Here is a 23446-nt window from a genome sequence, read left to right on the forward strand (position 1 = left end):
CCACATGCCAATGGTGTGATAGCAGCTTTGGCCGTAGTAGAATGAGCCCTCAAGCCCTCTGTGGACAGCTTCTTAGCTGCTTAGCAGATTTTTATGCAGAGGACTATCCGCCTTGAAATGGTTATTTTCTGTGCTGCCTTACCCTTAGATACCACAAAGAGCTGATTGTCCACCCAATGGTACTTGGTACGATTGATATAAAAACTCAATGCTCTCTTGGGATCTAAACAAATGAGTTTTCCTTTCTCTTTCAAAGAATGAAGTGTAGAGAATAATGTTGGAAGGGTGATGGATTGTCTGACATGTAAAGACATCACACCTTTGGGCAGGATTGCTACCCTAGTCTGAAGCACCAATAGGTCAGGAAAAAGGTGGTATATGGTTGTTGGGCAGACAGCGCTTGCAACTCATGCACACAACAAGCTGATTTTATCTCCATGAGAACGACTGTTTTCAGAGTCAAAAGATGAAGAGGGCAACTGTGCATTGATTCAAATTGGGTACACATTAAGTAGGTAGGAACCAAATTAAGGTCCCACTGTGGCATCACAAAACGTTTTGGTGGAAACGTGGAGTACCTCTTGTAAAAACACATCACAATAGGAAATTTAAACAATGATGGTTGATCTGGTAAAAGTAAAAAGGCCAACAGGCTGACAGTCCAACATTTACCTTTTAACCATGGTAAAAAGCAACAAGCATTGGCATAGCCAATAGGTCTCGCCTTTGGGACCTTATAAGTATTTAGTTATGCAGCACAATATCATTGGTACAACAGCATCAACTGTTGCATGGCTAAACACTTATAAGGTCCCAAAGGCGAGACCTATTGGCTATGCCAATGCTTGATCTCTTTCTATTTTGCTTGTTCTTTTTCTTATCTGCTTTGATTGACTTTCCAGAAACTGGGGGCTTTTTTCCTTAGTTCCTCTCTTGGATAGGCAATTTTGCACTCCACTTTAAAGCGAGCAACTTCAATTTTTAGGACTTATTATTCTAGGTTCAGCTCTATATGTTGCTTAGCTTGGATAAAGATGTTTTTCAGCTCACCCTTAAAATCGGAGTTATTTCATGGAGTGCTTGGGTTGATCTGTTGGCCTGTCATTGGTAAATACAGGAGTTCTGCAAGTTTCAATACCTTTTTTAAGTACATATTTAAATGGACGATTAAATATGGTAGAAGATCTTGCATATGAATTGGGCATGGAGTGCTCTCACTTAACACAACAGTACTTAAGGCAGGAATTTAGATTTAGAAATCAAAGTTCCAAGCAACAGTCTTTACTGTACTATCAAAAGTTGAGAAATGAAGCGATCTTTCTATAACCGATACTAAACAGTAGTGATAGTTTGGTGCACAGGATCTAAGGGATCCAACAAAAGTCAACAATGGGCGGGATGTCGTTTAGCCTTTCTTTTCGCATTGCCTCAAGGCAAGATAGTGAAGGTGATGCTGAGATGGGGACCACCAGAGGAGGTGCATGCAGGAGTAGGCTGGAATATAAGTAGACAGGAGGCTGCTGTTAGTCTGACTGGTAGGCCTTGGGAATTTGACTGAACTAGATAAGTGCAGAAGGGTTATGGAATGGCCTTGAATGAATGCAAGTGGACCACTATAAGTTGATCATTATGATTAAAGTCACTGTGTGTCTATGTAGGTCTATTGTGGCTACTACTGTGGCTGTTTTCAGAAGGACAGGTTTTAATGGACAGTTCATGCTCATTGTATAAGAAGGATTGATCAGGTAAGAAAAGCTGGCAAGAGAGACTTGAAATATAAGATGTCTTCTCAGTACTCAGTTTACCCCAGAGTATGGTACTGGTAGGCAGCATGAAAGGTTGAAAGTCCACAGGTGTCCCATTCTGCTGTTTTTCGAGTGCCCCCCAGAAGTTCCCACACGCTTTACATTTTTTACTGTACTTGAGAGCCCCCTAATCTAAAGTGCTATTCAATCACGAGCTCCAGTGCAGCTAAAAGGCTTGCTTGGTCTTCCTAAAGACGGGGAGACCACCACGAAATGGCCACCCCACCATTTCTTGCAGTCCTCGCTGCTGGCAGACTAATCTTGTCCCTGCACAAAAGTTCAGGGAGCAGCCCCGGCTCCCCAAGGATAAAGTGGAGCATGGCTGCCCCCCATAGAGAAACAAAAGGGACAGCCTGTTCACCATTTTTCTCCAGCGAGGTGTTTGGCTGTGATACACAAAAGTTCCCACAATGACAAGTTCTTAGATTTATGACTTAGTGGCACCTTACCAGAACCCAAATGAGTTTGTGAAAGGCAACTTCAACCCTGGCAAAGTGATCTGTCATCATAGAACATTCGGTTTTGTGTCTTAGGAACATTATACTACCAAGATTTATACTAATGTGTACTGTTCTATAATTTGGAAGTGTTGATTAAAGAGTTATTTTTCTTTAAGAATTAATCCTCTATGCATATGTATTTTATTGTGATTTTAATTACTGTTTTAAACTCTATATGGGTTCCTTCTTCACACAATTGCCCATGCACCTCCAGCATATGGGCCTGTGGGCTCAACCTGGCAGCCTGATCCGGAGGGGAGTTGTCTCTTGAAAGCAAAATATGTTCCTCTCGAGTTCGGGGAGGACACTCCTGTCACTCCCAAAAAGGCAGACTTGGACAGGTCTGCCTGTCCACGTAAAACATGGTGGATGGCCATGAGAGGAACAGGATGAGGTGCGCGCCTCTTAATAGTGGAGCTTCTAAGTGAGGGAGTACTATTTCTCAAACCACCCCTTACTCTGCAACTATGTCTATGGAGATCTGGCAGTAAATGTATACTATACACAAGTACTGTGACAGGGAGACTAGGAAAGTCTGGGATTTATTGACAAATGTGAATGGTCATACATCCTACTAATGTACCGAATAACTTTAGATCTAAAACACATTATTAGTATGGGAAATATTACAACTGCTACCTACTGGAAGCGAGAGTAAATAGTTATCATTCTTGTGTTCCACTCACCACACGCTCCCCATTTCAGCTTCATATTCCCAACCTGACATCCTTTTCTACTTCCCTTACACTTCGCCATTTCCACCCTAAGTTTCTCCCACCGCAGTTCCCTCTACCTGCATCTTGATTCGCTACGCACACCTCACGCCATAAAATAGCCGAGCAGAATGTGTTTGAAACTTTGATGACGATTAGTGAGATGACAACAGATTTGCTAGTACTGCTAATGTTTTGACCTCAAAATCATTTATGAGGACACATTTTGAAGAACAACAAAATGCGGGAAAGAATTTCTTTTTTCGATTTAATCGATCAATTTAATTGTATCAAAAAACTTTATCGTCCTTCCATTAGACAAAATGCAACAAAAGGATTACAAATCACATAAGTGAAATAACATACATGAAATAGCCAACACACTTTTCAAACAAACATTTCAGCCATTCTAGACAAAACACTCTTCTTTGTTTCAAACATACTGGTACCGATACAACATTCACACAGCTCTATCAATCTTGTGAAAAGGAAACTAAATACTAAATGTTCTATTTTGTCAGACCACAGAAAGTATCAATAACACAGTAACTCTCAATATTGTTAGATTTTAGACCCTTTCCAAATTCTTGTGGTCGCTCAACAAGGTCTACGCGTTTCGAGAACCCTTAATTTAGGGGGTCTCTCATCAGGACCTGTGAAAAATGAAAATAAACCTTAATGAGTAACAAAGGGGCGTGCAATTTCCTCTCAATGCATACTACCAGAACTCAGTGTAGCCTTAATTACCTCCAGTAAATGAAGAGAAGATCAGCCGATCTAATCCAAAAAAAGGCTCTGAAAAAGGACTCTAGAGAAAGAAAGAGAGGACAAGGCACTAAGCTCCGGGGATGAATTACAAGTTCTTGTGATGTAAACGAATAAAAAAAGTGTTAAAAACATCTGCACATTCAACAAGCACTTACATGTTTATTGGCGCGTGACTTCTGTCTTGGAGTGCAAGATCAAGTTTTCAGAAATCAGGTTACTGCAGAGTGGGATCACTGGTGGACTGTTGAATAAAATGTAATTGGTTCAGTACGGGCAAAATGATGACTATGAGGGACTGATTCCTTATCTTATATCAAATTGAATACCTGGAAAAACGTGCTGCGCTGCTTAAGGATGATAAAACCGTATTCGGCCAGCAAGTAAGGACGTAATGGTTCACTCGCGGCAGTGGCCAGATTACTCGGTCGCAGTTTAAGGTAGAATCTGTGAAGATGTAACGAGGGCATTTTTAGAACGAGCAGCAGTCAAAACAGGCTTGAGCGGTTTTGGTAGCTAAGACTTTTAGTTGAAGAGAGGGGGGGAGTGAAGGATAATATGTATTAATACTGTGAGTGGACTGCTGGTCAAACGCTGGGGGATTTTTGGGTTAACAGCTTACCTGAATCAATCTCGTTCGCGTCTTCGGTCAATTGCCAGTGCCGATCACGTGACGAGACATGTGATCGTTGTCTTTTATTCTCCTATGGTAAACATAGAAGTGGGACTGATGATGTTTGTGGGAAAAAGCCCAATTCAAGATGGAGGGAGCTTGAATATCGGAACAACTAAAACTTAGAGCAATACTAAGTGCGATACTAAGTATCTTCAAAAATTATATTTACGGGTATGTAGAAAACAGTGTGTTTTCCAATGGAAGAAATGAACATAACAGATTGAAAATATTTTTCAGTTTTTATAAGTAAGCTGTGATGGCCAGAAAAATTGTCGCAGCTTGTGGAGTAGTTATATCGGATGATGCCATCTTAATAGGCAATATGAAGTGTATAGATCACCATGACCAATCGGTCAGTGGAGGGTCCACAGAAAGGATGAGGAATGGAACCTAATTTAAGTTGGTGCGGTGTTAACTCAGTTTGTATAACTCAGACACTTCGTTCAATCCGATGGAAGCTGTATTGAACTTGAGTATCATGAACGCCTCTCTTCGGGAAAGCTTTAGTTCTAGGTCGCCTCCCCTTGGGTCTCGTTCTACTTTGGATATGACTGTCCATTTAAGATCATTAATTTGGTGATTTTTGTCTTTCCAATGAATGACCAATTGAGCTGTTTCCACATTTTTATTGATCCGGGATTAGATCGGCTGATCTTCTCTTCATTTACTGGAGGTAATTAAGGCTACACTGAGTTCTGGTAGTATGCATTGAGAGGAAATTGCACGCCCCTTTGTTACTCATTAAGGTTTATTTTCATTTTTCACAGGTCCTGATGAGACCCCCTAAATTAAGGGTTCTCGAAACGCGTAGACCTTGTTGAGCGACCACAAGAATTTGGAAAGGGTCTAAAATCTAACAATATTGAGAGTTACTGTGTTATTGATACTTTCTGTGGTCTGACAAAATAGAACATTTAGTATTTAGTTTCCTTTTCACAAGATTGATAGAGCTGTGTGAATGTTGTATCGGTACCAGTATGTTTGAAACAAAGAAGAGTGTTTTGTCTAGAATGGCTGAAATGTTTGTTTGAAAAGTGTGTTGGCTATTTCATGTATGTTATTTCACTTATGTGATTTGTAATCCTTTTGTTGCATTTTGTCTAATGGAAGGACGATAAAGTTTTTTGATAAATTAAATTGATCGATTAAATCGAAAAAAGAAATTCTTTCCCGCATTTTGTTGTTCTTCAAAATGTGTCCTCATAAATGATTTTGAGGTCAAAACAGTAGCAGTACTAGCAAATCTGTTGTTTATTCTATTACGGGCTCAGCTTTACTGCTTTCGGCCTACCTCCATTTTTGGTTTGAGATTAGTGAGATGACTGCTCTAAAATTAGTAACATACATTTCCGTTATTGTCGAATTACTGGGAGTAGAATGGCTAATGCGGACCATTGCAACCAATTGACATGATGCAGCTCTACCGTGAGAAATGTATCATCTGTCATCCCCCGCAATTCTGACACACAGAGCTGGCCTCAGAGGGAGCAAAGTAAAGATTTTTAAAACACAATTATGTTCATGTGTTTAATAACAACCTAGCAGTGTCATGGTCTGGAGGCTGGCACTGCTCTCCGCGGAGCATAGCGCCTGGGTGATGCCCTCAGGGCTGTTCCGATTTTTCAGGAGACTCCTGGGAGCAACTTACAATGCTCTCGGTTGGAATGGAGGAGAAGGGAAAGAAAAATCCAAATAGGTTGCATCGGTTACCAAGGAAACATGGACTTGCTTACTGCAACCACTTCTGCATTAGCAATTTTAAATAGAGAGACAGCGGCAGATGAGACTTCAACTCTAAAATTCAGGCGCTGGTAGAACCCAGCGGCTATTCAACTGCTGGAAACCTTACCCAGATCAAGAAAGAAGATCACCAGCTAAAAAACACATCCGGGAAGTCTCTTGTTTAAAATATTCCAACGCCATTCTTAATGTAATAATTTCTCGATATGAAAAAGAAAAATATTTCTATTTTAAAGCAATACTAAGCAGCAGTCAAGTCAGGATTTACATCTTCACAAAAAGCAGATAAGGCTACTGTAGGCCATTGCTATTCGGTAGGACAATGACATCCAGACAAATTCCCCACCGGCGCCCTGAGTATGCGCCTAGTGCGGGCATTTCTTCATAAGCTGAACACAGTGCAACATAATGTTGCGGACATGATCACGGGGAATAGGGTGCCGTGCCCACGTGACCCAAGCACCCCGCTTCTCTTAAAAAATACAAGCCTGACCAATAGGACTTGACTGTGCCTATACTGTTGGGGTTTCGGGCACTAACCATGGTGCAGGTAGGTAACCATGAGGTCAATGCAGGTAAAGACTTTTGCGTTTACAGAGAGTGAAACTATGGGTTGGAGAGTACAGGCCGGAGATGTATCGCCCCAACCCCCTGCCTTCCCCCCCCATCCTGACTCCCCTTCCTACCCTCTGGACACTCCCCCGTTCCCTCACCCATCCCTCACCCGCCGATCAATCGAGTCACAGCCCCAGGACATGCCCGCTTCTGCCCCTGCAATTCGGTCAGCTCAGTTTCCCAAATATTCACAAGTTATTCGCAGTGGGAGGGCTGCCCTAGAACAGAAATCCACTCTACGGGTGGCAGAGCGGGGAGCCATGTTCTGGTCCTGCCTGTCTGGGGACATAATACTGCTCACTCTATCCACAGTAAATACACAAATACACAGACATCAAAGAAGGACAGCAGGCTATGCAGGAAAGAGGACTACACTCAACCCATGACAGGCCTGCGAGGCAAGTGATGATAGAGTCGATCCTCAGTACAAAGCAGCTCGCAGTCACAGTGCATTGGGGACATGACTAGCATAGTGTGCATGGATTTATAGTGGAAGTAAACACCGTCATCTACAGCCCCTGCATACGTCAGGTGCGCTCACAAACTGAGAAAGTGCAACACACAAGCTTTTTAGGCACAAGTGGAACCTTTAGGTTTAGATATGCATGCCTCAGCCAACACGACAACATTGTTATTCTGATAATAAAAAAGTGTTTGACCTTTGTGGTGCATGGCTTTGGAGAGCAGTGCACAATGTAGAAAAGCTGGAAATGTTTCTACATTAGGTGACCTGCTCTTTTCAAAGATTTTTACAATCGTCTCAACAGCTATTTTTCCCTGGACACATCTTCCCAGATAGAGTCGTGTTGCTCTTCCTGGAATGTCGGGGGGGAAAAAAAGAAAAAGAAAATCGAGGCCGAGCACTCGAGCAGCGAGTGCTTTCATGCAGGCTGACCAGAACAATACTAAGGAACCCTGCATTTACTTATGAGAACCAACCGAGTGACAGGATTAAACATTTACGAATAACCCACTGTGAGCCTCACTCACCAAAATAAAATAACGAAGTCTCCTTGCCTGCTCTTGCTTACTCACTGAGTTTCTAAAGCTTTCCGTGCAACAGGAACTCATTTTACATTGAGGCCGGGCTATTTGCAGTACTAGCCTGACTGCCTTTATGTCAAGAATTCCGGTCATACAAGGGAAACACGCCCTTATGTAAACAGGAGAGCTGTTACATAACTCAAGGGAAACACGCCCTTATGTAAACAGGAGAGCTGTTACATAACTCAAGGGAAACACGCCCTTATGTAAACAGGAGAGCTGTTACATAACTCAAGGGAAACACGCCCTTATGTAAACAGGAGAGCTGTTACATAACTCAAGGAAAACACGCCCTATAAAGGGAGGAACCGGGAGGTACAAGGCTGTCGGATATTGTGTTTACACCGACGTACCTGCTTCGTGAAGAGCAGTGTTCCGGAGTGGTGCTCCAGTAAGGCAAGAACGGAGGTAGGTCGAGTCGTTACTCCCTGGGCCGTGTCTTGCCCCATCGTCACCTGTGAAGGACCCGGAAGCTCTACCGGTCAACCATTGAGCTTCGCTTTTTGACTCGGCTGAGTCCAAGCGCAGTGGCGCTTTTGCTGGTTGGAGTCGTAACTCCCAGCCCGACCAGAGACACAGGGACTGCCAGCTGTAACGCACACCAGGAGGTGTTTGCCGCGTTACAGACTCGGAAGTCCACAGGATCGATCGAGCGGCTGCTCTCGGTTCAGTCTTCTTGCTTGTGATTGGGGTATCGGTGACGCATCACCAGGAGGTGACTCCGCGTCCCGGTGCAGTCTGAGGAAGAGGTTGAGCGGCTGCTCCCTTCAGGTAGAGACCCCGGCTGGGTGTTTCCCTGACTCCTCGATTCTCCCCAACACTCTTCGTGCCCCTCACAGCCTACCGATTGGCATTGTCGGCCATTTCATTTCTGCCCTCTGTTGGCATACGCCGGGATCGGCGTATATGCAGAGGACGGTTAGGACCATCCGTGCTGTGGGCTGGTAACGTACTTAGCCTGGAGGATTCCAGTGACTATAACTTTTGTTTGTTCTTTGTATTTTATTTGCCTTCATTAAAAGAACTAACCCTTCACAAGTGGTTGCGTCCTCATTGTCGTGTCTGTTAAACGATCCTGAGACGTTCAGGGCGTTACAAAATATCCGACCTTAATAACACTAACTGTCTCCCGGTCGATAACAGACATGGCAACACTTGATGATGTGCTGGCTGCTTTAGCGGCCATGCAAGTTGAAGTGGCTGCCTCTAGGCAAGAAACAGCCGATGTAAAAGCCAGACTGGATGCTATCCAATTGGACCCGCTCACGCCCAGCACCTCCCTCACGAACCAGACCCCTGCGGTAGTAGTGGAAATGCCGGTAGCCATCCCCTTGGCAACACCAGAGAGGTACAGTGGGGATCCTAACACAGTGCAGGTATTCCTCACACAAGTGGCGCTACATTTATCGTGCAAACCAAAGGCGTTCCCCACGAGTCAGGCTCGTGTGGCTTTCCTTATATCCTATTTGGCTGGAAACGCGGCACAATGGGCCGTACCTCTGGTGAGCAGGGACGACCCCCTCTTATGTGATTGGGGTGCTTTTCGCGAGGAATTCCTGAAGGTATTCGACAGAAGGGCTGACTCGTACACGGCGGACCGTGAAATGCTTGAGTTGAGACAGGGATCCAACGACCTGGTGCAGTATCTCAACGCGTTCCGAAGGCTGGTTGCGGAAACCAAGTGGCCTGTTGCTAAACAGACGGCGCTCTTCCATCAAGGGCTGTGCGATGAGCTCAAGGACGCCGTGGCTCATATTGACCCTCAACCCAAGACATGTGAGGGCCTTATCAACCTGGTATTACGGCTGGAACATAGGCTAAGTGAAAGAAAGGGGGATCATGGGAGAAAAGGAAAATCCCTTCCATCCTATGTGACGGTGGGAAGTCCTGAAACTTCCACCGCATCCAAGGGAGAACCCATGGACATCAGCGCAATACGAGCGAGCCTCACAGCCACGGAGAAAGAGTCACGCCGTAAACAAGGATTGTGCCTATATTGTGGCAAAAAAGGCCACTACGTACGTGAATGCCCTGCCAAACCGAAGACGTCACGTTATCGGGCCAACCGGTCGGTAACAGCCGTGGTGGACATACCGGCGGAAAACTAGAGGACTCCAAGACCAGAGAAGGGGCATCTCGGAGTCACTCATCCATCCCTTCACTTTCCAACTCGGTCACTAAGGGACAACGACACCTGTTTATCACGGTGCACATGGGAGTGCATGACCAGTGGATACCCGTTGTGGCCATGGTGGATTCAGGGGCCACTGGCATGTTTATGGACCACAACGAGGCATGCAGGCTAGGGCTAGTGCTTCTTCCCAAAGCAGTACCCGAAGTCGTCTATGCGGTAGACGGAAGGCGATTGGTGACGGGGCCCATCGGACAGCACACGGGGGTCCTTCCGATGAGATATGGGAGGAACCATTTGGAACAAATCGATTTTAACATCATCCGAGCGCCCCAATATGGCGTCATATTGGGATTGCCGTGGCTACAGAAACACAACCCCTTTGTGGATTGGCCAACACATCGCATCGAAATGACGTCACCGTATTGCATCCTGCATTGTGGAATAAGAACGGAATCCCTTGACGCAGATGAGAGCGGGAGTCAGACGGTGGCTACAGCGGCAGAAAAAGATGTGGCTCTCCCCCAGGCTTATCACAGTTTTGAGGATGTATTTGATGAGGTGAAGGCGGAAGTGCTACCACCACATAGACAGTTTGACTGCCAGATCGACCTGGTGCCAGGGGCCAGCGTTCCCAGCGGCAGGCTGTATGCCCTGACGGAGCCTGAAAACGTGCATCTCCGGGGGTACCTGGATAAACTCCTCAAGCTAGGATTCATCCGCCCGTCCAAGTCTCCGGCCGCCTCGCCACTCTTCTTCATCCCGAAGGCTAATGGGGAGCTGAGAGCCTGTGTGGACTTTAGGGCATTGAATGCGATAACCATAAAAAATCGGTACCCCTTGCCTCTCATCAGTGTACTTCTGGAACAGGTCAAGAAAGCTCGTATCTACACCAAGTTGGATTTGAAAGGGGCATACCATCTGGTGCGCATGAGGGACGGAGACGAGTGGAAGACCGCCTTTAAGACCAGGTTCGGCCTTTTTGAGTACCTCGTCATGCCGTTCGGTCTGTGCAACGCCCCGGCAGCCTTTCAGTACTTTTTGAATGAGGTATTCAGAGAGGAGTTGGATATCTACGTGGTCGTATATATCGACGACATCCTCATCTATTCGTCCAGTGTGGAGGAGCACGTACACCACGTCAAAGCTGTGCTCCAAAAGCTGAGGGAAAACATGCTGTTTTGTAAACTCAGCAAGTGTGACTTCCACGTCACATCCGTGGAATTCCTCGGAGTGATGCTGAGTCCAGAGGGACAGGAGATGGCAGAACGAAAGATCAAGGCGGTGAAAGAATGGCCGGTGCCCCAAAGCGTGAAGGACGTCCAAAGTTTCATTGGCTTCGCCAACTTTTACAGGCGGTTTATAGATGGATTTTCAGGAGTGGTGGCCCCAATCACACAGCTACTGAGGAAGTCCAAGGAGTTTGTCTGGTCCCCTGAAGCGAACAAAGCCTTTGAGGCCCTGAAAAGCGCCTTTGGTAAGGCGCCGGTGTTGGCTCACCCCGATCCGGATCTCCCCTACGTGGTGGAAGCGGACGCGTCGGATGTGGCGCTGGGGGCTATCTTGTCCCAACGCAACCACGACACAGGGGTGCTTCATCCCGTTGCGTACATGTCCCGCAAACTCAACGACGCCGAACGCAACTACCATATTGCGGAGAAGGAGCTTCTCGCAATCAAGGATGCCTTCACCGAATGGAGGCATTGGTTGATGGGGGCAAGACATGTGGTATCGGTGTACACGGACCATCGGAACCTACAGTTCATGACGGCCACTAGACACCTTTCTCCCAGGCAGCTGCGGTGGATGATCTTCTTTGCGGGGTTCAACTTCCGCATCACATATCGGCCGGGGACGGAAAACCGGAAGGCGGACGCCCTGTCCCGTCAATCTGCAGTTAAGGAACCATTGCCTGCAACCGAGCGTTCCATCATTTCCCCGAGGATGGTATTGGGGGTTATCCAACCGGATACTTTCCTGAGGGGAATAAAGAGAGGGATCAGGTCATTCGCATGGCAGAGGTGGCTCCTCAGTCACAGAGAATGGCAGCTGAAGGACGGGATACCCCTGAAGGGCAGGTGCCTATTGATACCCACGCCTAGGCTAAGGAAACAAGCATTCATCTGGTGCCATGACTCTCCATGCGCAGGTCATTTGGGCTTTGAAAAAACGGTGGCTAGCATGGGACGGCATTTCTGGTGGCCAACCATGAGAGTGGATGTCAGGAGGTGGGGACAGGAGTGTCCTACGTGTGCTACCATGAAGGCCGACCATGGCCGAACCCAAGGGCTCTTACATCCACTTCCGACCCCGGATAGACCATGGGATAGCATATCACTGGACTTCGTGGTGGGCCTACCGGTAGACCAGGGGATGACGGCAATACTGGTGGTGGTGGATTACTTGACGAAAATGGGGCACTTCATCCCCTGCAAGAGAGTCCCTACGGCCGGGGAATTGGCGTCACTACTCCTAAAGAATGTGGTACGACTGCATGGATTACCTGGGGTGATCGTGTCGGACCGGGGGTCGCAGTTTACTGCGCAATTCTGGAAGACTTGGTGCACTGCGCTGCATGTTAAGACCGCCCTGTCCACCAGCTACCACCCTCAAACGGACGGCCAAACCGAGCGCCTGAACCAAACGCTCAAACAGTATCTGCGATGTTTTGTGGACCAGGGCAGGGAAGAATGGGTCGACTTGCTATGGGTTGCAGAGATAGCCTATAACAACGCCACTCACAGCTCCACACAGTCATCTCCATTCTATAGCAACTATGGCCAACATCCCAGGTTCTTGCCATTTCTACATCCGTTCAGAGAGGACAGGATTCCCGCCACAGCGGACAGGGTGGCACACATAAAAGACAAGTTGATGCGCTCAAGGGCTGTCCTAATAGAGGCCAAGAGAAGATACAAGGCTGCGGCAGATAGGAAGAGAAGGCCCGGGCCACTGTACCGCACTGGAGACTACGTCTGGATATCCACAAGAAACATGAGGTTTCGAAAGAACAGTGTGTTCCATCCCAAGTACATGGGCCCCTATCGAATTACCAAGTGTATGGGTCCCGTGAACGTGAAGGTGTGCTTGCCCCAGTCATTGCGGATACACCCTGTCTTTCATGTATCATTGCTCAAACCAGCACCCTCCAAGCCGTCTGGGACACCTAGGCCGGTATGCGTGGAGTCGGAGGTGGAGTATGAAGTGTCGGGCATACGGGCGTCCAAATGGCGCAGGGGGAAGCTGTGGTACCTGGTTGCGTGGAAAGGCTATGGCCCGGAGGAGAATTCATGGGAACCGGCTGAAGGGGTTCATGCTCCGCGCTTGGTCTCCTTGTTCCATCGGCGTTTTCCTGCCAGCGCTGGACCCGTGGGGAGCCGCTGAGAGGGAGGATGTACTGTCAAGAATTCCGGTCATACAAGGGAAACACGCCCTTATGTAAACAGGAGAGCTGTTACATAACTCAAGGGAAACACGCCCTTATGTAAACAGGAGAGCTGTTACATAACTCAAGGGAAACACGCCCTTATGTAAACAGGAGAGCTGTTACATAACTCAAGGGAAACACGCCCTTATGTAAACAGGAGAGCTGTTACATAACTCAAGGAAAACACGCCCTATAAAGGGAGGAACCGGGAGGTACAAGGCTGTCGGATATTGTGTTTACACCGACGTACCTGCTTCGTGAAGAGCAGTGTTCCGGAGTGGTGCTCCAGTAAGGCAAGAACGGAGGTAGGTCGAGTCGTTACTCCCTGGGCCGTGTCTTGCCCCATCGTCACCTGTGAAGGACCCGGAAGCTCTACCGGTCAACCATTGAGCTTCGCTTTTTGACTCGGCTGAGTCCAAGCGCAGTGGCGCTTTTGCTGGTTGGAGTCGTAACTCCCAGCCCGACCAGAGACACAGGGACTGCCAGCTGTAACGCACACCAGGAGGTGTTTGCCGCGTTACAGACTCGGAAGTCCACAGGATCGATCGAGCGGCTGCTCTCGGTTCAGTCTTCTTGCTTGTGATTGGGGTATCGGTGACGCATCACCAGGAGGTGACTCCGCGTCCCGGTGCAGTCTGAGGAAGAGGTTGAGCGGCTGCTCCCTTCAGGTAGAGACCCCGGCTGGGTGTTTCCCTGACTCCTCGATTCTCCCCAACACTCTTCGTGCCCCTCACAGCCTACCGATTGGCATTGCCGGCCATTTCATTTCTGCCCTCTGTTGGCATACGCCGGGATCGGCGTATATGCAGAGGACGGTTAGGACCATCCGTGCTGTGGGCTGGTAACGTACTTAGCCTGGAGGATTCCAGTGACTATAACTTTTGTTTGTTCTTTGTATTTTATTTGCCTTCATTAAAAGAACTAACCCTTCACAAGTGGTTGCGTCCTCATTGTCGTGTCTGTTAAACGATCCTGAGACGTTCAGGGCGTTACACTTTATAACCAGCACAAGCGGACGGGCGCGCGCCTCATGAGGCAATGGAACACGTGCACGTTTTTGGCCGAAAAAGGGAACCGCTGGCTTAAGGTCTCTTTCCTAAGCAGCGTATGCGCGCTGCGTAGGCGAGACCTAAAAAGGTGCTGCGCCAAAGATAGCACAAAAAGGAATACATCCAACAATTTGGCTTGTAGCAGGTTTATATGAAGAGAGGTACACCAAGCAACAAACTTTTCCCAACCCCTAGCAGAAATGTTTTCTGTGGACAGACATCTTGCCGCCAAGATGACATCCACTACCTTGGGGTGGGGGTCAAACGCAATCCGCTATTACTGCTCAATCTCCATGCACATTAGTGCAGGTTGTGCATACCTGGTGTATGATTCTGCCATGCTGCTGTGACAGAAGATCCTCTCGAAGCGGCAGCCTGATCAGTAGAAAGATAGTTATCCCTAGAAGTTCTGGGTACCATACTCTCCTGGACTATTAAGGAATCTCTAAGATGACTTGAGTACACTCATTCCTGATGTTCTTCAGAACTTGTAGCTTCACTTTTGGTAGAAAGTGCCACTGAGAAAGAGTTGTCTTGGGAACTCCAATGCCCAAAAGCTTGGACCCTGCAGCTTCTCAGCAGTGGCAAAAAGATGGAGGCAGGATTCTTCCCACTGCTGGAAGACGCCCTGCCACCCCGGCATGTAAGTGCCATTCATGATCTGCTAGGCAACACGGGTTGAGTTTATCTGCCCTGGCATTCCAAGATCCTGTCAGGTGGCTGGTTACCAAGGAGATGCCCTGGCAGTTCAGCCAGTTCCAGAGGAGCAGATCCACTCCACTCTGTCTGTTGCAGCACCAAGTGGCATTGGTATTGTCTATGAGAACCTTAACGGTTAGGAGGAAGGTCTTTAGTGCCAAGCAACTCACCAGCAACTCCAATAAATCGATGTAGCTGTGGGTCTCAGCTGGACGTCAGTCGTCTGATCTCCAGACTTTGTCTATTAGAACAGTAACCAAAAGATACCACTGACAGTTGTCAGTGTCCAAAGCCAGGCCCTGGGCCATCTAGGGCTCTCTTTCCTCTGTGGTTACTCAGAGTGGGGGGCGGTAGTCCTCGATGCAGCGCATCCTTTCTCCACTCCACCTCCCACCAGTTATGGGGTGGTACCCTGAAACTTTCCCTCCAGCCCAAGGTCTGTACCATTGGCTGAACATGAGACGAGGGAGAGTCCTTCGTCCCCCTACCCCTCTATTCTGCACCCTCTTCAGCGGAGTGTTACTGCCAAAAACCAGAGTTGGTTGGACGCTTGCGGCAGCTGCCCCCCAAGTTCTCCTGACATTATGGGATTCCCCTCAGTGGATGGTCTCCTGGTACCAACTAGATACCTCTCCTGGTGCCCCCTCGGGTAATTATCCAGGATCTGGGACTGGGCATAGGGCACCCTGAGACTTTGTGCACCCCCACCTCTCCTCCTACTTTGAGAAGGGATATTGGAGCCTTTACTCACCCCACTACACTCCAAACTGACTGGTCTACTGTATATCTCCCCGCTCTGGGTTAAGGGGAACCTGAGCCACTCACTTTAGGATCACTCCTAAATGCCTTTCCAGACTCCTTCAAAAGTTCCTTGGGGTCAGAGAATTTACACCCCACCAGGTGTTGGCGTAGCCGTAGAAAACAACAGAGCATGTGCTCTCTCACAATCAGATTGTAGAACCCTTCAAAATGTTTACTGCAATACCCTTCACCCATCTATCCTATGATCTGCAAAAATACTCCACAAATTCCTCCAAAGACTGGTGAGAAAACTTCCTGCTGCCCCTAAACCTTTATTCTTCAGGGGTGAATCAATACTTCTTTATCAGGGCTTCCTTCATGGGGGTGTCCCCCACCTGTCACTTCCTTCTAGGCCAGTAGGTCTTCCCTCCGATCACCAGGGATGTCTCCTCACATTACTGTTCCCATTCCTCCTCAGAGATCCTGCACATCTCTAGAGCTGCCTCACACTCCGGAAACCACTGATGCAAGTCATCCCTCTCCTTGAAGCTAGGCACCAAGTCTATAGGTGTGAGAATGGTATCTAACACTGGACTCAATATTTTTGCTGCCACCACTGGACTCTACTTGCAGTGCTTCTAAGTCCAGAACTCTCAAACTTTGGTCACGAGCCAAATTCCTCTCCTCAAGAGTAAGTTTTTCCGCTGGCAAAGGCTCTTTTCACCTCTGCCATCCTCTCCTCAGCTAAGGCTCTGCGGACTCAGCCCTCTTCTCTTCTACAGCCAGCTGCAGCCTCAGGTCCCTCTCAGCCGGTCTTTCCTTGAGCTCCTCAGGAAACAGGGTTTGGGAAGTGACACTGCTCCCAGCACGAGACCCAATAAGGGAATCCATATCTATGGGGTCCCCTCTCTCCACTGGAGTCTCTGCCAAGTCATTTTCTCCCTTCTTCTCAAACTCTTCAAGGCCACTGCCCTTCCAGGAGATTCCAAGGTCTAGGATCTTTAATAATTCCAAAGGGGTCCAGCCCCTCAGACTCTGCCCCAGAATTACCACCCTCCCGGTCCTCAGTGCGACCCCTCAAAATTAAACAGGGCTCTTTGAAGGTCCTACTGGCAGGATTCCACACTCAAAGCTATTCCCCGCTCCATGCAGAACCCCTTTAACTCCCCTGAATTGTAAAACAACAGGTAATCGAAATCAATGATAGATTCCATTTTAGCAAGGTACTAAACAACTAGTGTAAACAACAAGAGTCCCAGGCGTAAGCAGAAGAAGCAGGAGTAACTAATACAAAAAATGACCAATCTGAGAAAACAGGAGAAAACAAAACACATAATGGTTTTAGTGCAGAGTTGTAGTGAAGTGAAACAATGAGTTACTATGGTATCGCACAAGTGCAAGTCCTATCCTCACCACTTATCACCAATGTTAGAAATGGGGTTTTCTGGTTGGCTAGGGTATGCACCAAAGCCAGGCAGAACCCACCACTCTAGTCAGGGCAAGTCAGATACACAGCAAAGATCACCTGCGCTCACCCTCTGGCATCTAGTCACAGAGCAGGCAGGCAGGCTGATTATTAGAGGCAATATGTAAAGCATTTGTGCAACACACTCCCACAGTGACACAATGAATACACCACAAAAGAGACTCCGCACAGGATTATGTAAAAATAGATTTCTATATTGTACATCAAACAAGATCAAAAACAGGAATTATAAATATTATGCAATTATTCAGATAGTACTTGTTATCCTAATCACAAGATTAAAACGACATAAGTCAAATATTTTGCAAGTAATGCAGATTGTTATGGTGAATCACAGAAATTGTAGTAAAAACATAGGGCACAGCGCACCTGCGCTCCCATTATACTTTATACAGTAAATTCCTGTGAGTCCTGTGGACACAATTGCATTTAGAAAAGAATGTAGAGAGCAGGAGCAGCTGCATGCCTATTACAGTTAATACGGTAACCCGATGCCTCCATAACCAAGGTGGAATCTAAAGGTGGTTCCTCGCCACTCTGAGTCCTCCTTCGAGGTTTTACCCTGTAATCCCAGAAACACCACAAGTGCCCCCATGTCCTGGACCGGGTCACAGCGAGAGGGGCACGCAAAAGACCTTGCTGGGTCCCTCACATTGATGCACCTGGGAAATCCAGCAGTTGCACAGGAGCAGACAGCCACCCTCCTGTAACCACGCCACCGGGGGCTCCGAAGAAGAGCAGGCAGTGTGGGGTCAAACTGCATGGGTGGCCGAAGGCAGCTTCTCTGCAGAAACCAACTGCAGGCAGTGCCAGAGCCCAGCGTGGATTTGGCTGGTGCGTTGGCCTCTGCGATCTTCCATTGGTGGCTGAGCCCCACCCACAACGTAATGCAAGTGAAGTTTCTCCTCACCCTTGAGGCAACTCATTGGGGCCACGAAGCCAGGTTTTCCCTTGCCACTGCACTGTCGCTCTCCTGCTGGAGAGGATAGCACTGAGGGAAAGGGACACTGGAGGTTCATGCTACTCCCTGGAAAGAGAAAGCACGCACTGGTCATCGTAAACAGGAGAAGCGCTCAATACTCGCTGCCTGGTAACTTCTTTCGATAAGTACCGCACTTCAGATTCCCACAAACAAAGCGCTCCGCATGCGCTGTATGGAAATGAAGTGCTCACCACATTCTGACGAGAAAACATGCACAACAAGGAGCTGTAGTCACGGTTCCTTGATTAGCCTGCTGCTGCCAGACTCGCAAGAGACCGTGTCGCCCAGCAAAGGGGGTTGAATGTCATGTTTTATGGCCCTGAGATAGCAAGAATAGTGGGCAAACCAGCAAGCCCTTGAAGAACACTTGGGGGCACAAATGGAGTAGTAGGCAGCAGGCCAGCACAACAAAGTAGGTTGCCCAAATAGCGGTCCCTCCTGGCCGCATGGCAGTCCTCATGGCATTATGCAGATTGTAGAGCTAGCAGCGTCTGGTTACAAGTCCCACACAATGTATAAAAACATGGGCTCAGAGCTTATACTAAAAAAAAGGTCTTGGATGAAGAAGTGACTTCAAAGGAACCATTAGAAGTGCGCAACGATGCCTTTTAGCCCAGCCCTGGCTCCAGACGATCAGTAGGGATAAATCAGCCCTTTGTATGAGGGCAGGACACAACCTATACAAATGTTAAGTGTGAACCACCTCTCCCAGACCAGAAAGACTATCAGTATGCAGATGAATACAGATGTATCCCCAGTCACAACCCGCCCTTCCTCTGTTGTGGCTGTCTAGAAAGTATGCACAAAGTGTAGATGTCATACAGCCCAGATATGTACTGAAGACAGACTGCAAAGCACTTAGAGTAATAAGCACAGAGAAATGCCCATTTTCTGAAAGTGGCATTTCTAAAATAGTAATGTGTAATCCAACTACACCAGTAAGTAGTATTTATCAGCTCTATTCTAAAAATATCAAACATGGTAACACTATTCATTTTTGATTAGGAATAACCACTTAAAAATATATAAGGAAATTCCCAAGGCTAGCTTATGAGAGGAGTAGGCCTCACAGCAGTGAAACACAAAATTAGGCTGTTTTCCCAACTAGGACATGCAAAACAAACAGGTATAAGTCCTACCTTTTACTTACACAGACCCCTGCCCATAGGGCTACATAGGGCGAAACGTATGGGTGACCTATGTGTAATAAGAGGGGAGTTTTAAGGCTTGGCAAGTAGATTTAAATGCCACGTAAACTGCACACAGAGGCCCTGCAGTGGCAGGCCTGAGACAGGTTTGAAAGGCTACTTCTGTGGGTGGCACAATCAGTGCTGCAGGTCCACTAGTAAAAACAACAGTTGATGGACAGAATGCAGAACAATGTCATACATTCACCCCAGTACAGAGATCTGGGCCTAAATCCATAGTTTTTTTGCTCACCATGCCATTCCAGTTTGAACCCAGCCATATGCAAATCAGCCCTGACCCTGTGCCTCATGGGAACAGTCCAGACCGAACTGCCAAGCCAGGTGCTCCCTGGACTGGAAACAAGCATCCTAGGCCCAGATCTCTCTACTTGGGTGAATGTATGACATTGTTCTGCATTCTGTCCATCAATTGTTGTTTTTGCAGCAGGTCCACAAGTAGCATTTAATTTACAGGACCTGGGTATATGGTATCCACCTGTACAAGGGACTTACAAGTAACTCAAAAATGCCAAACAGTTTTAAACCAATCAAACTATGGTAAGGGGAGAGAGCACATGCACTTTAGCATGTGTTAGCAGTGGTAAAGGGCACAGAGTCCTAAAGCCAACAAAAAAGAAGGTCAGAAAAATAGGCTGATGAAGGCTAAACGTTTAGGGATAACCCTGCAAAAAGGGCGAGGCCCAACAGTTGCAGATTTGCAACTTGATCGATATGCTGGTCACTATGGGTCATATTTACAAAGAACGAGGCATGAAAAGTTGCTGCATTGTGTCACCTGTAGAGAGCAGAACTGTACCCCATCTTCAAAGAAATGGCCCAGTTCTACTTTCTTGCACCAACACAGGTGCTCTTGCACAACAGTGCGCAGGTGTCTGCATTAGGGTCAGACAGTTTTAGTTCAGTAAAGGGTGCACATGCAAAAAGTAAAAAAACAAGGAGAAATAGAGAGATTTCTCTTAGTTACACCAGCCTTAGGCAGGCACATCATTTGGTGCAAACCCATTTTTTTTTTTGAAAATATGTTTATTAACATTTTATATCACTCAATAGCATTACAAACAAGAGCCGGCGCTTACACAGAACATTTTAAGGCACAGCTTCCTTTGCACTATCATGCCCACTGTTACCCAATGGTATACTAACTGAATTATCGCTCCCCCTGCAAACCTTGCGGAGTAGTCCCTTGTAATTCCACCATCCAATGTCCATATGCTGGCAGATTGTAAATCATTTGGTGCAAACCCATGCCTACAACTCTTTGTAAATGGCTCAATATCCATGGGTGGAATATTGTAGCTATTGGACAAAGACTGTAGAAGCTGTAGTATGCATATATGTAAGAATAGGGGTACCCCTGACAAAATTTCCTAAATCAGGGAATAGATATTGAGTGAGAACAAAACATTTACGAAATAGATTTCAAAAGTGGACCTTAATGTTTACATAAACAGTATATAACCACCCATGTTTAAGGTATCAAAAATATTTTTTATTATCTTATGAATAGAAAACAGAAAACAGATAAAAACATGGTCTCCTTAAAAGCAATTATACAATGTGCACAATGATGATGGTTTTAATACATTCAACTACATAGAGAGGCCATGTTTCTTAAAGTAAATATTCAGGCATGCTGATACATTTACAAAGTACCCTTTAGTACACAATATCTAAGAGTATCAAATAGGATTGATGTCTTTTTCTGGGAGAGGAAACATGGATTTATACAAAACAAATCAATTTATTTCATTAGAGGACAGTCATATGTGGCATGGCTCTTGAAAAGCTGTAGTATGCAACAAATCTATTGTGTCCCATACAGGCAGCTGTTGGAGAAAAACACCAACCAACCTCCAACCGCTTCTCCAACTCCTCCCCCTCAATGGTCAGTTTACCCCACGCAAAACCCATGAAAGAGTTTCTCTACATAAACATCCCACAAGAAGCTAATCTGGAGGCGATAGAGAATACCCTTGTGTCCGAAGACTGGTCATCTCCCACATCTATCAGCTTAATTATTGAATTTGCGACTCTGGCTTTAAAGGAAATGTTTTTTTTACCATTTTGGGGACCTAACATACCATCAGACCCATGCCCCTTCTATGAGGAGCACATTTGTGCCTAGTTTGGCTTGCCTATATATGGTTGGCTTTGAAAAAGAACATATTTTGTGATAACCCTTACACAACCAACATTCTCTAATGGCGTTATATCTTCTGGCAACAAGACATTGGAGAATGTGATAACTTCTGTCATTGGGTCAACACTCTGAACCCCTTCCTGAAATACACAAGAAACAAACTCCCCTTTATTGTCCTATGCATCACTATCATGGAAGGGAAGCTGATGACCACCACCTACAAAAAAACCAACTGATTGTAACAACTTAGTTCAGTATAATAGCCATCATCCCAAATCCCCGAGGAACAACTTAACTTACCGCCAATTCCTGTGACTCTGTCGCAACTATAGTACTGCTACAGATCATGACCTACAGTCACAACAATTCACTTCTAATTTGATAGCTATTCACTATCCACCACATTGTGTCAACTTGACCAGGAACAATAATAGAGCAGCCTTATTACACATCATTACTTGTGTCACCACATTTACCCCCAATTCAAACAGAATACAAAAAATCATAAAGAAACACTGGTCTACAGACAGGCTTACTTACATTTCCCTACTCTGCTTTCAAACGCACTAACAACAACAAAGGTACGATTGCCCACCCTAGACCAGGGAGGGCTACCAGACCAGAACAGCGCTCCCTCTGGGATTTGCCTCCCCATTACAGGACACCATCAATGTGGCTTGTGTGGCAACTGTGATCTTACTGAATCCACGAAAGAAAGAAATCTAGATCAGACCCATACTTGGACGCAAAAAAACACACTAACTGCAAATGAAAAACTGTATCTATATGATCACATGTCCATGTACCAAACGATACATTGGAATGACCACTAGACCGGTAAAAGTGAGGATAACAGAACAACGCAGTAGTATCCGCTACAAAAAAACACCACCAAGATGAGCACTAACTACCCGAGTCAGTCATACACAGGATGTGCGTGGACCATTTTAGAAGTAAACCCACATATGAACCAGCAGACTCTGTTCCGGAGGGAACAAACCTGGATATTTCTTTTGGTAACTCATTCCTGCCTTGAATTATATCTCTTGGAGTGACTATCAGTACCACTATAGATACTAGGCCTGTCTCCAGCGTATTTGAGGAAAGCCATATTGACACTTGACCTTAATATGTTCTTACACCAAATAACAGTCCCACACATCTGTTAAATGTGCACTTTTCACCTTGTGGATTGATCAGTTTCCTGCTGTCCCCCTCACTTAGCTTATTGATTGTAGTCCTGTTATACGGCTCTTTCTAGCCTCTTTAAGGACTTACTGACTTAAGCTCTGTAATATTCACTCTTTCTTTGAGAGGCTTTTTCAGTTTTTGCAGCCTATTTGTGAATGCCACACACTTTTGAGGGATTTCCAACATCTTAACGTAGGATCAGCTATCCAGGGCCGGGTTTAGGGCGGTGCGACCGGTGCCACCGCACCGGGTGCTGACTTCCTGGGGGCGCCCTGCTTGAAAGTTTATTATGCTTTTGAAGCACCTGCTGCAGCGTTTCTTCCCCCCCAGCAATTACCAGGCCTCACATAAATATCACAATAACTCCTGTGATTAATTAACGTCCTGGAGCGAGATCAGCATTTTGCATAGTTGATGATTTGACTTATGTGAAGTTAGTGCAGAGGGTTAATATGCCCGCTGCAAAGAACGTGTACCAAGTAGATTGCAGAGAGCGTATGAAGTAAACAGATCAGCAGGTTACTGCTTTCAAAA

At 46.5% G+C, this 23446-nt stretch overlaps 1 long non-coding RNA gene across 2 annotated transcripts; it reads right to left on the reverse strand.

Moving 5' to 3' along the window:
• Positions 1-3763: 3763 nt before the first annotated feature.
• LOC146860486 (uncharacterized) lies at positions 3764-4443 on the reverse strand. 2 transcript variants are annotated; one of them, XR_014979154.1, is made up of 4 exons: positions 4406-4443; positions 4113-4230; positions 3942-4027; positions 3764-3826 (listed from the first exon to the last, which is right to left on the reverse strand). It is a non-coding gene; the product is annotated as an uncharacterized LOC146860486 (long non-coding RNA). The 2 variants fall into 2 exon arrangements; XR_014979153.1 differs by lacking the exon at positions 4406-4443 and having other exon boundaries at positions 4113-4245.
• Positions 4444-23446: the final 19003 nt, after the last annotated feature.

This window comes from Triturus cristatus, chromosome 3_1, assembly GCF_964204655.1.
Source record: "Triturus cristatus chromosome 3_1, aTriCri1.1, whole genome shotgun sequence".
NCBI classification, from domain to species: Eukaryota; Metazoa; Chordata; class Amphibia; order Caudata; family Salamandridae; genus Triturus; species Triturus cristatus.